Here is a 14,800-nt window from a genome sequence, read left to right as displayed (position 1 = left end):
ACAAAGATGATTCCACTCACCATCGGCACATGGAATGTTCACACACTTTTAGACAACACAGAATCCGGTAGACCTGGAAGGCAAACAGTTCTTGTTGTGAAAGAACTCAGCAGGTATTACATCCAAACAGCAGCCCTGAGTGAAACAAGGCTAGCAAAGGAAGGCCAGTTTACTGTTGTCAGAGCTGGATACACATTTTTCTGCTGTGGCCACAGTGAAGCAGAGCACCATTTTGTAGATTTAGGTTTTGTAGATGTAGTTTCTGCTATCAAAACTGATCTAGTCAACAAGCTTGTATGCCTACCAAAAGGAGTTAAAGACAGGCTCACGACAATGTGATTGCCACTTGAAGGAGAACTCCACACTACCATCATCAGTGCCTCTATTCCCACCATGACAAATCCTGATGAGGTCAAACAAAAGCTTTATGAAGACCTGGAGACTCTTATCATCAATGTGCCAAAAAAGGACAAGCTTATAATTCTCGGTGACTTTAATGCTAGAGTAGGCTCAGACTACCAGACATGGCAGGGAGTCCTTGGAAGGAATGGAGTTAGAAACAGCAACAGCAATGGTCACTTACTACTGAAGACTTGTGTATCTCATGACCTTCTCATCATCAACACTGTCTTCCATTTACCTAAACACAATAAAACTTCAGGGATGCACCCTCGCAGCAAACATTGGCATTTAGTAGATTATGTGATTGTAAGGAGAAGAAATAGACAGGATGTGACAGTGATGAAGGTAATGTGTTGTGCAGAGTGCTGGGCTGATCACAGACTTATCCTCTCCAAGCTATGTGTTCACATTCAACAAAAGTGGTGGACCCGAGGTAAAATGACTACCAGAAGAATTAATGTCAACAGATTAGAGCACTTCTCTGAGTAGGAACAGTTTGTTGCTAACTTGGAGGGAAAGTTGAACCAACACACAGTTGGCAACAGTGGAGCAGAAAAGGAGTGGGAAGCTTTGAGAGATTTAGTGTACAGAAGTGCATTTGCTCATCTGGGCCAGAACACTTGCAAACATCATGAATGGTTTTACAAAAACGATGGAGAAATTCAAAAGTTGCTATATGAAAAAATGAGAACTCCACAGGGTTTACAAGCAGAATATTTCATCCATCTCTAAGGAGGCAGCATTTAATTCTATCAAAGGTAAAGTACAAGCAAAGTTTAGAGAGATGCAAGATTCTTGGCTCAGTAAGAAGGCAGAAGAAATTCAGTTTTATGCTGATAGCAATAATCCAAAGCACTTTTATGATGCCCTGAAGGCTATTTATGGGCCAAAGACCTATGATACATTTGATCCACTCAGTGTTGATGGAGCCAGATTGAGTAGTGATGAGGACAAGATCTTAGAGAGATTGGCTGAACACTTTCATAGTGTACTCAACAGACCATGATCAATCAATGCTGAAGCCACTGACCATTTACTTCAGGTTGAAGTCAATCCCACCCTAGCTGAAATTCCAACTGAAGAAGAGATTTTTGAATGTCATTAGGCTCCTTTCGTGTGGTAAAGCATCTGATGCTGATTTACAAGGTGAGGGAGTCCATTACTCATACAAAAGTTGACTGAAATTTTCTGGGTTATATGGCAAGAGAAGGTTATCCCTCAAGAGTTCAAAGATGCCTCTACTGTCCATCACTACAAAGGTAAAGGAAACAGATTTTCCTGTGACCATTACAGGGGGTCTTTTAGTTATTGTTGGCAAGATTCTTGCCAGAGTCCTCCTTAATAGGCCAATCCTTCACCTGGAAGATGGTCATCCACCTGAGAACCAGTGTAGCTTCAGAAAGGGCCAAGGAACTGTCAATATGGTGGTTGCTGCCCGACAGCTCCAGGAGAAATGCCAGGAGCAGAACACAGGTCTGTACAGAATGTTTGTAGGTCTGACCAAGGTCTTTCATACTGTCGGTCACAAAGCTTATGGAAAATTATGTCAAAATTTGGTTGCCCAGAGAATTTTATCATTATTATGTGTCAATTTCATGACAACATGCTTGCCTGAGTTCTGGATAATGGATGATACTGTGGATAAGTTCATTTACTTTGGCAGTATACTTTCCAGGGATGTATCCGTTGATAATGAGGTTGATACACATATTGCCAGAGCTAGCTCAGTGTTTGAGAGGCTCCAAAGGAAGGTGTGGGGAGAAGAGGTATTAGACTGACTACCAAACTGAAGGTCTACAGAGCTATTGCACTCATTGTATACCTGTGAAACTGGACAGTATACCAGTGCCATGCCAGGAACCTGAATTGCTCCCATTTGAATGGTCTTAGGAAGATTCTGAAGGTCACCTGGTGGGATAAGTTACCAGACACTAAGGTCTTTTCTTGAAATAAACTGCCAGTCATTCAAACTTACTACAGAGAGAACAACTCCAATGGGCTGGCTACATTGTTTGAATACCAAACATGTACTTGTCAAAAATAAGACTGTTTTATGGAGAATTCACACAGGGCAAGCATTTACATGGTGCTCAGAAGAAGCTATATAAGGACACTTTCAATCTCTCTTAAGAACTTTGGAATTGATTGTGTGACATGGGAGACACTGGCACAGGCCTGCCCAGCATGGCATACCCTCATCAGAGAAGGTGCTGTGCTCTGTGAGCAAAGCAGAATTGAAGTAGCTCAAAAGAAACATAAGATGTGCAAATTTAGAGAATCCACCCCAAATGTTCACATGGACTCTTTGTGCCCAACCTGTGGTAGAGCATTCTGAGCTCACAGTCAGGCACGTTGTAATTCGACTCTAACATAGTGAGTTTGGTGTACTTTGAGAATGAAGGAAAACAAACAAACAACCACTTATTTATCCTGTTTATAACATTTTTGTACATATTCATTTGGTTTTTTTACCCCACAATTGTAACTGTGGGTTCCTCAAGAGCAAGGACTGCCTTTTGCCTTTTTTTTTTTAATCCCAGTACATAGCACAGTGCCTGGCACATCATAGGTGTTTAATAAATGCTCATTGACTGACCAACTGATAAATAGCCAATAACTATAGGTCACTTATTCCTCTCTCACATACATGCCTTTTTGTAAGTCAGGGAACTTGTCCCCTAGCCACTCCCTCAATCCTCACCTCTCTAAGGAAGTGATTTTCTTTTTAAAAAAGCCCCAAAAGTTAAAAAAATGCCTGCCTCAATGCCAGCTAGTTAGCTTCACAGACTCTGTTACTGATTCATTTAACCAGAGAAACCCTAATAAATATACATTCTGTCCTGGGAAATTCTAAAAGTAAATCAATGACTATCTTTTTTAGCTCTGAGCCCCCAGTCAGAAACTAAGTTCTGGCAAAGTATTTCATTTTAAAATCTGTCTCCCCCTCTTTGTTTTTTTCAAATTGATCCTCTCAATAATGTATTCAAGCAATACTGCATATGGTTTAGTAATGTGTATTGTCAACAGCTTTATCACGTTTGCTGGCTTAAAAAAAAAACTAAAGTAATCTATACAAGGATAAGCAATCTTTTAAGAAATAAAAGGCTCATACCACTAGTAGGTCTATATTCCAAAAAGATCATAAAAAAGGGAAAAGGACCCACATATACAAAAAATATTTATAGCAGCTCTTTCTGTGGTGGTAAAGAATTGGAAATTGAGGGGATGCCCATCAATTGGGGAATGGCTGAACAAGTTGTGGTATATGAATGTAATGGAATATTATTGTGCTTTAAGAAATGATGAGCAAGCAGACTTCAGAAAAACCTGGAAAGACTTGTATGGACTGATGCTGAGTGAAGCGAGCAGAAAACAGGAGAACATCGTACACAGTAACAGCCATGTTGTGTGATGAGTAATATTGATAGACTTAGCCCTTCTCAGCAATGCAAGGATCTAAGACAATTCCAAAAGACTCATGATGGAAAATGCTATCCACACCCAGAAAAAGAACTATGGAATCTGAGTGCAGATCTAAGCATGCTATTTTCTCTTTTTTGTTTGTTTGTTTTTCTTTCTCATGGTTTTTTCCTTTTGTTCTGATTCTTCTTTCATGACATGACTAATGTAGAAATATGTTTAATATGATCATACATGTGTAGCCTACATCAGATTGCATGCTGTCTTGAGGAGGGGGTTGGCAAGGGTGAGGGGGATTTAGAAATCAGAATTTTATAAAAGTGAATGCTGAAAACTAAAAATGAAGATATAAAGAAATATTTTTTTTTAAAAAAGAAATAAAAGGCTCCTACTCCCAGTAGGGGGAGGCGAGAGGGATATCAGGCCTAGATTCCTATCATTTTAGGAATGAGAAGAGAAGAAAAATGACGTGAAGAATTTCTGGCCTCAGACCGCAATATGAACAGGTATCTGTAATGAACTGTATATACTCCATGCTACATGCATGACTCATCTATACCATCTAGAAGCCATAGTCTTCAGTTTCTTTGTATGTAACATTAAAGGGTTAGATCAGACGCCCTTTAATGTCCCTTCCAACTCTAAATCTGGTACCTTACTGGTCTATAAACTCAATTAAAACTAAAATCATATCTTATCAAAATTTTGCCTGTCATCCCTCATCTAACACAGAGCTCAGTACATAATAGACACTCAATAAATATTTGTTGAATAAATGAATAAATGGCTTAGGAATAAAACATACAGCATGAAATTCAGTTGTACATGTCAAAAAATCTCATCGTGACTATAATCTCCATAAAAAAAAAAAACTAAAAATGTCCAGGCCCTAGCCAGTGGGGTACTTGTTTCAAACAACCATCAATACCCCAAGTTACACTGCAGCAGAAAAATAGAGCTGGTAAAACTAACTTTCATGTTAGTTATAACAGGGTTTCTTTATATTCTGAGCTAAGCCCTTTCCAATACTCCCAGGAAACTCAAATAGTCTTATGTAGGTTCCTGAGGAAAAACTAGATCAGTAGTTGACATTTCAGTCTAAAAGATTATGCTTTAAATCTCTATATTTCTCCTGAAACATGGACTGGCTAAGAGGGAAATGACATACGGAGTGTAGAGAGAAAAAAATGGTAATGCAGCAAGCAGAATTCCCTGAATGAACTGTGACAAAATATACACTAGTGGTAGAGAATGGTGTCTTTCTGCAGGTTGAAAGCTGGGGATGGCAAAATCCTGCATGAAGACTGTGATGCTAATGTTTGAAATGTCTGTCCATTGGAAAGAAGTATTCCCGTTTTCTCCTATTGTAAAAGTGTATCTCCTAGGAATAGGGTTAGGAACCAGACTGGTGATTTTGTTGGTAAAAGGAATTCCCTGGTGAAGAAATGTTATTGTTGTTGAGTCATTCAGTGATATCTGACTCTCTGTGACCCCATTTGTTTTTGTTTTTGTTTTTTTGGCAGAGATACTGAAATGGTTTGCCATTTCCTTCTCCAGCTCATTTTACAGATGAGGAAACTGAGGCAAACAGGGTTAAATGACTGCCCAGGGTCACACAGCTAGTAAATGTCTGAGGCCAAATTTGAATTCTGGTGTTCCTGACTCCAAGCTCAGTGTTCTATCCACTGTGCCTACAGCTAACCTGGTAAGGAAATTCCTTCTATCAATTCATTCAGCACCTTAGTCTTAGAATTGCCTGGAGTACTTAGTGACTTCCCCAAGGTCACGCCACCCAATATGTGTCAGAGATAATACTTGAACCCAGGGCTTCCTAGCTATGAAACCATCTCTCCATTCACTACAAAGAGAGAGGGGGAGAGAGATAGAGAGAGAGAGAGAGAGAGAGAGAGAGAGAGAGAGAGAGAGAGAGAGAGTGAGCCAGAGTAAATGCCATTTCCTCTGACCAAAAGACCAAAATGAAGTCACTCACATGTCTTTCTAAAGCACTCTGACTGTACCCCTCTTTAATTATTAAGCTTCATTGGAGTCTCTAAGCCAGAGAGAAAAGGATTAAAGGGGTTACTGTGTATCCCTGGGCCCCTGAAAATCCTTCCACTTCTGTGCTTGGGGTTTGTAACAGCTAAAAGCTTTGCTATAATCCAACCACTCTCCCAGTGATGGAGTGGCTTTTATTTGGGTACATTCAAATGTCAAGCTCTAATCCAACGTTACTACAAAAAGAAAAGGCACAATCGATGTTTTAAACCCCTACCAGCCTATTTCCCCGACCCTGCCTCTCCACCAAAATAAAGATGGAAGGGAAAGAAGAAAGAAGAAAGGAAAAGAAAAGAATATTGCTCTTGGTGCAGAGAAAAGCAAAATGCAGCTAATAAGACAGGACTCAATGCTGAAAGTGAAATACAACAGTATCAATAACAATGTCTCCAGGTTTCAGCTCACACCTTTTCTGCTGATGAGAGCTCAGTTGTGTTAGTATATCTGCACCATTGCTGATGAAATGCATTCGCTTCCTCTTGAACTAGAGCGTGAGTCGCCTCACCACTGGCCTTGCTTTATAAATATTACATTTTGACACTGTCCTGTGGCTCAGTGTATTGCCACTGTGTGCGACCATATCTTAGGAATGGGTCATAGCTTGATTACATCGGACTGTCAGAAGTAATTCCACCAGTGAATTATAGAGTAACATCCAGGCTCTTGACCATATGACTCAGGGTGAAGTTCTTAATGAATAAAAAACATTTACCCTCAGCTAGGTTGCCCCTAAAAGGCATCCCAATGGGAAAAGAGGCATCCCACTCAAATAATCATTCCAGTGAGGGGAGGTACAGTCTTCCAAAACTTAAGGGAGAGAGACAACATGGTGATAGGGTGGAAAAAGCAATGGCTTTCAGTCAGAGGACCTGGGTTCAAATCTTCTCTGATGCTTACTACCTGTGTGATTTTGGACAAGTCACTGAACCACTGAACCTTCCTGGGCCTCAGTTTCCTTATTTGTACAGGAAGGGAAATGTGCTGAATGGCCTCTGAGGTTTCTTCCAGTGCAAGGCCTATGACTCAAGTCAAAGTAGAGCACCACTTCGAGCCTCAGAAATTCCCTTATTCTTTCTCTTGAGGGCTCTTCCTCCCTTTCTGAATTCCAAAAACATTAGGGCATCTAGAAATAATCATTTATCTAACTTTAAAGTGCTAGATAGAGCTGAGGATTTGGAGTCAGGAAGCCCGATATTCAAATCCTGATCCAGACATTTCCTTGACCCCGGGAAAATCACCTAACCTCTCTGAGCCTCGTTTTCTGTATCTACAGAATTCAGACGATAAGAGCACCTGCTTCACAGGGTGGTTTTGAGGATCGAATAAGGTGATATATGCAAAATGCTTTGCAAACCTTAAAGCACTACACAGATGCTAATTATTACTGTTATTATGTAGTGTTTGATACACAAAACTCAATCGTCTCTGAATGTAGGTAGCCCATATGTTATTATATCCAACTTATAGGTGAGGAAACTGAGGTTCAGTTACCTAGACCATGGTCACACAATAGTTATGTATGAGAGACAGGACTTGAACCCAAGGTTACTCTTGGTTCCAAGTCCATCATGTTTTCCTTTAAGCCATACTATCTATCTATCTATCTATCTATCTATCTATCTATCTATCTGTCTGTCTGTCTGTCTGTCTGTCTGTCTATCTATCTATATATATAACTGTCTGTCTGTCTTATCTGTCTGTCTATCTATCTGTCTGTCTATCTACCTATCTATCTGTCTGTCTGTCTGTTGGACTATCTACCTATCTGTCTATCTATCTATCTGTCTGTCTGTCTATCTGTCTGTCTGTCTGTCTATCTTCTTCATCAATCCTATCATCTATCATGTATCTATCATCTATCTATGATAGATATATTAATAGATTAAATATAAATGTATATACTGTACATATATGTGTGCATGGGTATATATGTAACAGACCAACCCAAGAAAGAAAAGCAAACTGAAAGAAGGCATAGCCACTATGCCTCAGAGACAAGACTTCCTGAAAACAAGGCCACATTTCCATCCAACACACCGTACCATAACTCAGGATGAGCAAATATCTCAGAAAGCTATGCATCCAAACAGACACCACATATATACAAAGCATACACAAAATGATTTCCAGAGGGAAGGGCATTAGCCAAGGGAATCAGAACAAGACTCCTCACATAGGAGCCGGTCCTACAGTTGAGGCTGGAAGGTAGGCGTTGACCTTCATATCCTTGGAAGTTCAAAGATGTCTCTGACGTTGGGCTTATCTCAACCGGACTGACAATAAACAAAGAAGGAGTGGCAACTCTAGTTCCTATACAGCCTGTAGTCTAAAAGGTGAAGAGGCAAAATCTGGAGCAGTCAATTAATAGAAATTGTGACTACTGAGACTCCAGCCTGAGGTCTAAGAATTGTGGACATAATGAAAACGTCAAAAGGTACATTTATATTTTAGCGCACGCCATCTGCAATAATGTGATGTACTGGATAAGGCACTGGACCTGAAGTCACAAAAATCTGAGTTCAAATCCAGTCTAAGATGTTTATTAGCAATGTGACTTTGGGCAAGTCATCTAACTATTTTGGACCTCCATTTTGTCATGTAGAATGGGGATAATAATAATACCTATTTCCCAGGGTTGTTAGAAGAATCAAATGAGAAGGAAAAGGTAAGTTTTGATGGTTTCTAAGGTCCCTTCCAGCTTCATGTATATAATTTGTTGGGAATCTTTTGACATCAGCAAGAAGATAATAACAAAACAATAAGATTTAAAAAGTTCCCTTTTTTTAAGGTTCTTGAAATTCAACAATAAGAAATTGACTAAGCATTTATTATGTGCCAGGTGCAGGGGATAGAAAGAAGGGAAAAAACATGATCTCCATCCTCAGTGAGATCACAATCTAATGGGGGAAACAACATAAAGACCATATTCATACCAAGTAAATGGAAAGTCATCTCAGAGGAAAGGCACTAGAAGAGAAATACTTTTCTTTTAATAATCCTGTGGCATAGATAGTAGAGATAGTATTATTCCCATTTCACAGATGAACGAGTTGAGGTCCTGAATCTCAGTAACTTGCCCAGGGTCCCTTAGCTAGTAAGGGTCCTAGGCAGGGTTGAACCCCAGTTTTCTAACCCTACAGATAGATTTTGCTGGAAAAGTATAATAACGGAATGTTCCTACCAGCATGATGAAAGGCACTCATAAAATCCTAACTACCTCCGTTAGCTTATACCTTGATGGAATATTTTGCCAATCAAACACTTACTGCAGTACCCCACAATCTTTTTTTTTAAATGAAACTACTTCATTTCATAGGTCCATGGATTAAGAGACTTTTCACTTTCTGAGTTCCTTTAACAAGAATTGAAGTTTTAATGAGCAGAAAATGGGAAAGTAGGGCATTGTTACATTACAGAATTCATTTTCTGATTCGTTTTGGTAGGGCTTATTTTTTTAACCTTGTCTTTACTGGAGAAAAAATTTTAATTTCTGGGGGGAAAGATAATAGAAGTACCTGTCAAGCTGCCAGTTTTATAACAAAAAGTCTCAGGGTACCAAATATAGAAACATTTACAATGAAAAAAAAATGTGCCCAGTTCCTGCCCACTAAGAGCCTCATTCACACTGAAACCCTGAATAATGGGCAAAGGGCCACAAACCTTTGGCCTATTTGTGGGGACTTTTCTTTTCCCCAAAGGATTAAAATAATTATGCCAGCTGTGCCCAGGTGTGCAGAACCTGAAAATTACTTAGCTCATCACTTTTTCAGCATATGTCTTATGCTACTAAGTTCTTGAACTCATTAAAAGTTTATGACTTGTATATCTTATAAATCTATAAACTAAATTTCCTTAGTTAGAAAAACAGTGGGAAGAAATGAGCAAAATCTTTACTTGTGACTATAATACAGGGAATAGAGGGAGGGAGAAGGAGAAAAGGAGAGACAGAGAAAGACAGAGACACAGAGACAGAGAGAAACAAAGAGAGACAGAGAGAGAAACAGAGAGGCAAGAACAGAGAGAGGGGAGAAGAGAGGAGAAGAAAAGAGAGGGGGAAAAGAGGAGAAAAAGAAGAGAGACAGAGAGACAAAGAGAAAGAAGAGAGAGATAGAGACAGAAAAATAAGAGGGAAGGAGAAGACTGGAAGGAAAGGAAGGAGAGGGTGAGGAAGAATGACATCTCTGTTAGCCTAATCTAATTACACTAATTAAATGTATTTCCAAAACAGAAATGATAACCCTGTTCACCTTAATGGAAATGATTACGATAAACAATCATTATATTTCCAATGACCTCTATGTTCACTGGTTTATCTTGACTTCTTACCAAGGCTTGTTTTCCATCCCCCATTCCAAAGTCATCATTCAAATGGGAAAACATTGAAGTCAAAGGTTTAAATACTATGAACCCACAGCAATGTACTTCAGGGCTCTGCCCCACCTCAACATAAGGAAGAGGCCTAGGAGTGCAGGCAGGCATATCAACTATACTCCACTTTCTTCTCATTCCAATTCATTACAAATAGTTGAGAAAATAAGGCCTCTGGATCTTCCCATTTTCGTTATTGTTTCAAAAAATAATAACAATATACCCATTGATGATGTAACAATAGTAATGATTCTTAATTTAAAGCAGAGTTTCTTAACTTGAAATTTGTGTATTCAGTTTTTTTGTTTTACTTTTAATAGCTGTATTTCAGCATAATTTATCTCCTCATGATTAACCAGGTAGAAATATTGTATACATAATCCTATATATTTTATCCTGTATGTTTAAAAACATGATTCCAAGAAGCTGTCCATCATCTTCACCAACTACCCGAGGGCATGATACATATAAGGAATGCCTGCATGGCCATTCCCCATGCAGCAAAAGGACCAAATGATTGACTATCTCAATTGTCACTCTTTTGCTCCCAGCACAGCCCACATGACACCTTCCATTGACTTGCCTCCAAATTAAACAACACCCAAATTCAATGCCATTATATATCTATATCATGCCCACAAAAAGGCAAAGTGATTTTTTTTTCTTTTTGTCACCATTTATTGTTTCCCTAAAGCTACCTGAGTGCACTCTGGGCACATCTCCATGACTTTATGAGCACCCACTTCCTTCTACCCTAGGCAGGGTTAAAAGTCATTCTGGAAAAACAGAGAAGATAGAAGTTCCATGAGTATTATTATTCCCAGGTTCAGTCTCTCCCCAAATAACCAATTCTCAGTTGGGAGAGAGCCTCAGAACCATCAAATCCAATCTTTACAGGAACAAGCATTCCTGGCAGGTAGTCACCCAGCTTTCACTCAAAGATATCAATCAGTCAATCAACAAACATTTTATTAAGCTACCTAGGTAGGTCACAGTCGCTTAGTATCCCCAAGCAATTCTCAAACCCTGTAAGTCCCACAAGAGTTGCCCAACTGTATCAGTGGAGAAAGTTTCTATGTCCTGCTTCCCTACCCCTGTGAAATCACAGATCTAGGACAAAACTTTTTTTTTCCTTTTTAAGACAAATTTAAATTCCTTTAAATGAAACAAAGCCTCTATTTTCCCCTTTCAAGCCCCTTTCACCTAACAAGCAGGACAAGACATTCCAGTCACACAGAATGTTCCTGATAACTCTGTTTACTTTTGGTGAATCACTTTCCATATCTCTAGTTAGAGTAAGCCAAGAGTCAGCTGACTGTCCCCCCCACCCCCCATATTGCTTACTATGAGTAAAGAATGCGGACTTAAGCCTTTCTTGGTCAGCATTTTCCACTCTGGGTAAAGCAATCCAACAGCTGCTAGGGTGACTAATTGTGTACTTTGTCCATAGATTCAGCAGCCTCCCCAGGACTGAAAGGAGATGTTGAATTCGGTGGCGGTCAGATAATATCAGGCTGCAAAGCCAGGGAGGGGCTGGAGATGAAAGGCACCAAACAGCCCTTGCCTCCAAGAAACAAATAGAGGAGTAACTTTATGGAATGCCCTACAAATAAGTCCTTTTCATCAGTTTTAAAAGGAATGGAAAATCTTCTATCTTGCCAAGTGTAGCTGCAGAGATTTCCTCATCCTCAGTAACTTCTCAGTGAAACCCAGACATGGGTGGCACCTCTACAGAGGCCAGGAACTAACAAAGGTGGATTGAATTCATGGAGACAGAAATAGACAGCCAGAGATGAAGAGAGGGAGGGAGAGAGAAAAGCTCAGAAAGTTAATCAAAGATAAGTAAGATTGGGAGCAAATGTCTAGCTATCTAAGGACTTCATTTTTGTCCTTATAGGGAAAATAAGAACCACCACTCTCTCCTGCATCACTAACTATAACATCTATATGTTCTTTCTAGAGGTGGTGGGCTGGAAAGAGGTTTAGATTTAGGGCTAGAAGAAAAGGTTGAAGTCATCAAGTCAAATACCTTCATTTTACCATTGAGGAAACTGAGGTCCAGATTGAGCTACTTGTCCAAAGGTAACTAACATAGCTAATAAGTATCAGAGCCAAGATTTGAACCCCAGTGTACCAAAGTGTCTGCTACTCTCTCTAGCATGTGTAATTAGGGATTGTATTGTTGTTGTTTCAATTAACAAGAGCACTTATATTCTCTCTTTCCCACTTCCACCATCCCTTGTTTAAAAAAAAAAAAAGGAAATGCAAATTGAGTTGTAAAATGATGTTTTAATAGTAAAGAGAAATGAACCTGGACTCTACAGTCAAAAAGCCTGGGTTCAAATCCCATCTCTAAAACTAACACTGTGATCTTAGTCAAAACACATACATGAGGTTCAGTCTTCTTTTCTACAAAGTAAGAGAGTTGCGCCAGATGACCTCTGAAGGCCCCTCCAGACCTGGATCTGTGATCCTATAATCTGTGTAGATGTTTGGCTGCTATCATGACCCTTCCATTAGCCTTTAATGGCCTTTGAGGATAGTGATTCTTCTTTGTCTTCGTATGCCTTGTACCCAGAATGTTTTTTGTCTTTGTGTAGTTTTGTTTTTAATCCAGATCTAGGATTTCACTTCTGAAGGGAATTCCTACTTCGAAAACTTTTTTGCTAAAGCAGATCAGACACTTTTCTGTAACTTCTCTGCATCTTAAAAAAAAAAGGTGCCCAAAGACACTCAGACACTAAATGACTTACTCATGGTTATCCAGGTAGAAAGCATCAGAGGCAAGATTCAAACCCAAGCTCTTTGCTTTTTATTTTGAAGCCCGTGTGTTTTCAACAGCATTAAACAAAGTAATAATATTTGTAAAGCACTTAGCACAGTGCATGGCACATGGTAGGTGTCTAATAAATGCTTGCTTCGCCCCCTCCCCCTAATTTCAAGAGAGAGAGTATTAACAAATGTCCTCCAGAACTTGAACCCAGGCCTTCTTAAGTGTTTGATAAATGTTTGTTAAACTGAAGTGGGGTAAAAAACAGTATTATTTTCACCTCCTTGGAGACCACCATAATACCTGATTCTGAGTAGTATGTATAAACCTTTTTATGTAGAGGGATAATAGATTTTGAACTAGAAGTAATCTTAGAGATCATCTAATTCAGTAGTGTCAAATTCAGATAGAAAGAAGGACCACTACTCGTGATGGAAAATGCTGTCCATATCCAGAAAAAAGAACTATGGAATCTGAATACAGTTTGAAGTATATTATTTGCTCTCTTTCTCTTTTTTTGTTGTTTCTTCTTTCTCATGGTTTCATTCCATTGGTTCTAATTCTTCTTTACAATATGACTAATATGAAAATAGGTTTAATATGAATGTATATATAAAGCCTATATCAAATTACACACCATCTTGGGATGGGGGGAGGGGAGAGATGGGGAGAAAATTTGAAACTCAAGATCTTATGGAAGTGAATGTTGAAAACTAAAAATGAGTAAATAAATTTTAAAAATAAATAAATAAAAAGGTCCACTAAACATGCATAAGGATCCCTACTGGATGCATACTGACTAAGAAAACTACAAGTAAACATTATCTATATTCTACTGTATTTTTATGTATTTTGTTCAAGATTTCCCTACCACCTTTGACTCTGATTGGGCCACATCATGGGCCATGTATTTGTTTGACACCTCTGATTTCATCCAACACCCTCATTTTACAGGTGAGAAGACATAGGTCTATGGAAGTTAAATGACTTGCCCAGGGCCACACAGGTAAAAAGTGGGAGAGCTAAGATTCAAACCCAGGACCTCTGGTTTTAAATCCATCCCTCTTTACACTATACCATGCTACCTCTGAGGATTTCAATTAAATTCAACAAGTATTTATCAAGAAACTACTCCTGCCATTTGTGGGTAGGCATGCATGCTATAAACCCTATGGGTAAGGAACTTAAAGTGGATGGATTCCATGAGCTCAAAAAATTCTGGGCTTCAGTGGGCTAAAGCCAAGCAGATGTCCTATGAAGCCCAGCCTAATATCATAAGCCCCCAGGAAAGAAAGAGGGGATCATCAGGTTATCTAAGGAGGGGTGGAAGCAGAGCACGTACCTGCTCCTAACGCCAATCAACAGTAGTATCACCTCACTTTCAGCCTGGGCTAGATGGGAGACCAAGACCAAAAACAAAAATAAACAAACAAACAAATGTACCAATAACTATGCTAGAGCCTTGGATTACCAAGACAGAAATGAAACATCTCTTGTCTTTAAGGAACTCATATTCTACTGGTATTGTGGGGTATATGGAGTATATTTTGTTTGAATGAACATAGCTCAACCATGTCACCTTTCCAACTGGCCTCCTAGACCCAACTGTCATTTGGACAATGCCAACAGTGCCAATGGGAATAAAACAGTAAGAACAAGGTTAAGGGGCACACATCAGTGTTGTTAGAAACAAAGAGAAATTGACCTGTTATGTCCCCAAAGAGGATGAATTTCTTGTTTTATAACAACTGAATCACACAGCATCCCACATTCTAGATTTCTGGT

The sequence above is a fragment of the Phascolarctos cinereus genome, unplaced genomic scaffold, assembly GCF_003287225.1.
Source record: "Phascolarctos cinereus isolate Bilbo 61053 unplaced genomic scaffold, phaCin_HiC Scaffold_1;HRSCAF=81, whole genome shotgun sequence".
Lineage (NCBI taxonomy): Eukaryota > Metazoa > Chordata > Mammalia > Diprotodontia > Phascolarctidae > Phascolarctos > Phascolarctos cinereus.
The sequence above is the reverse complement of the archived record's forward strand: the minus strand, read 5'-3'. Positions refer to the sequence as shown.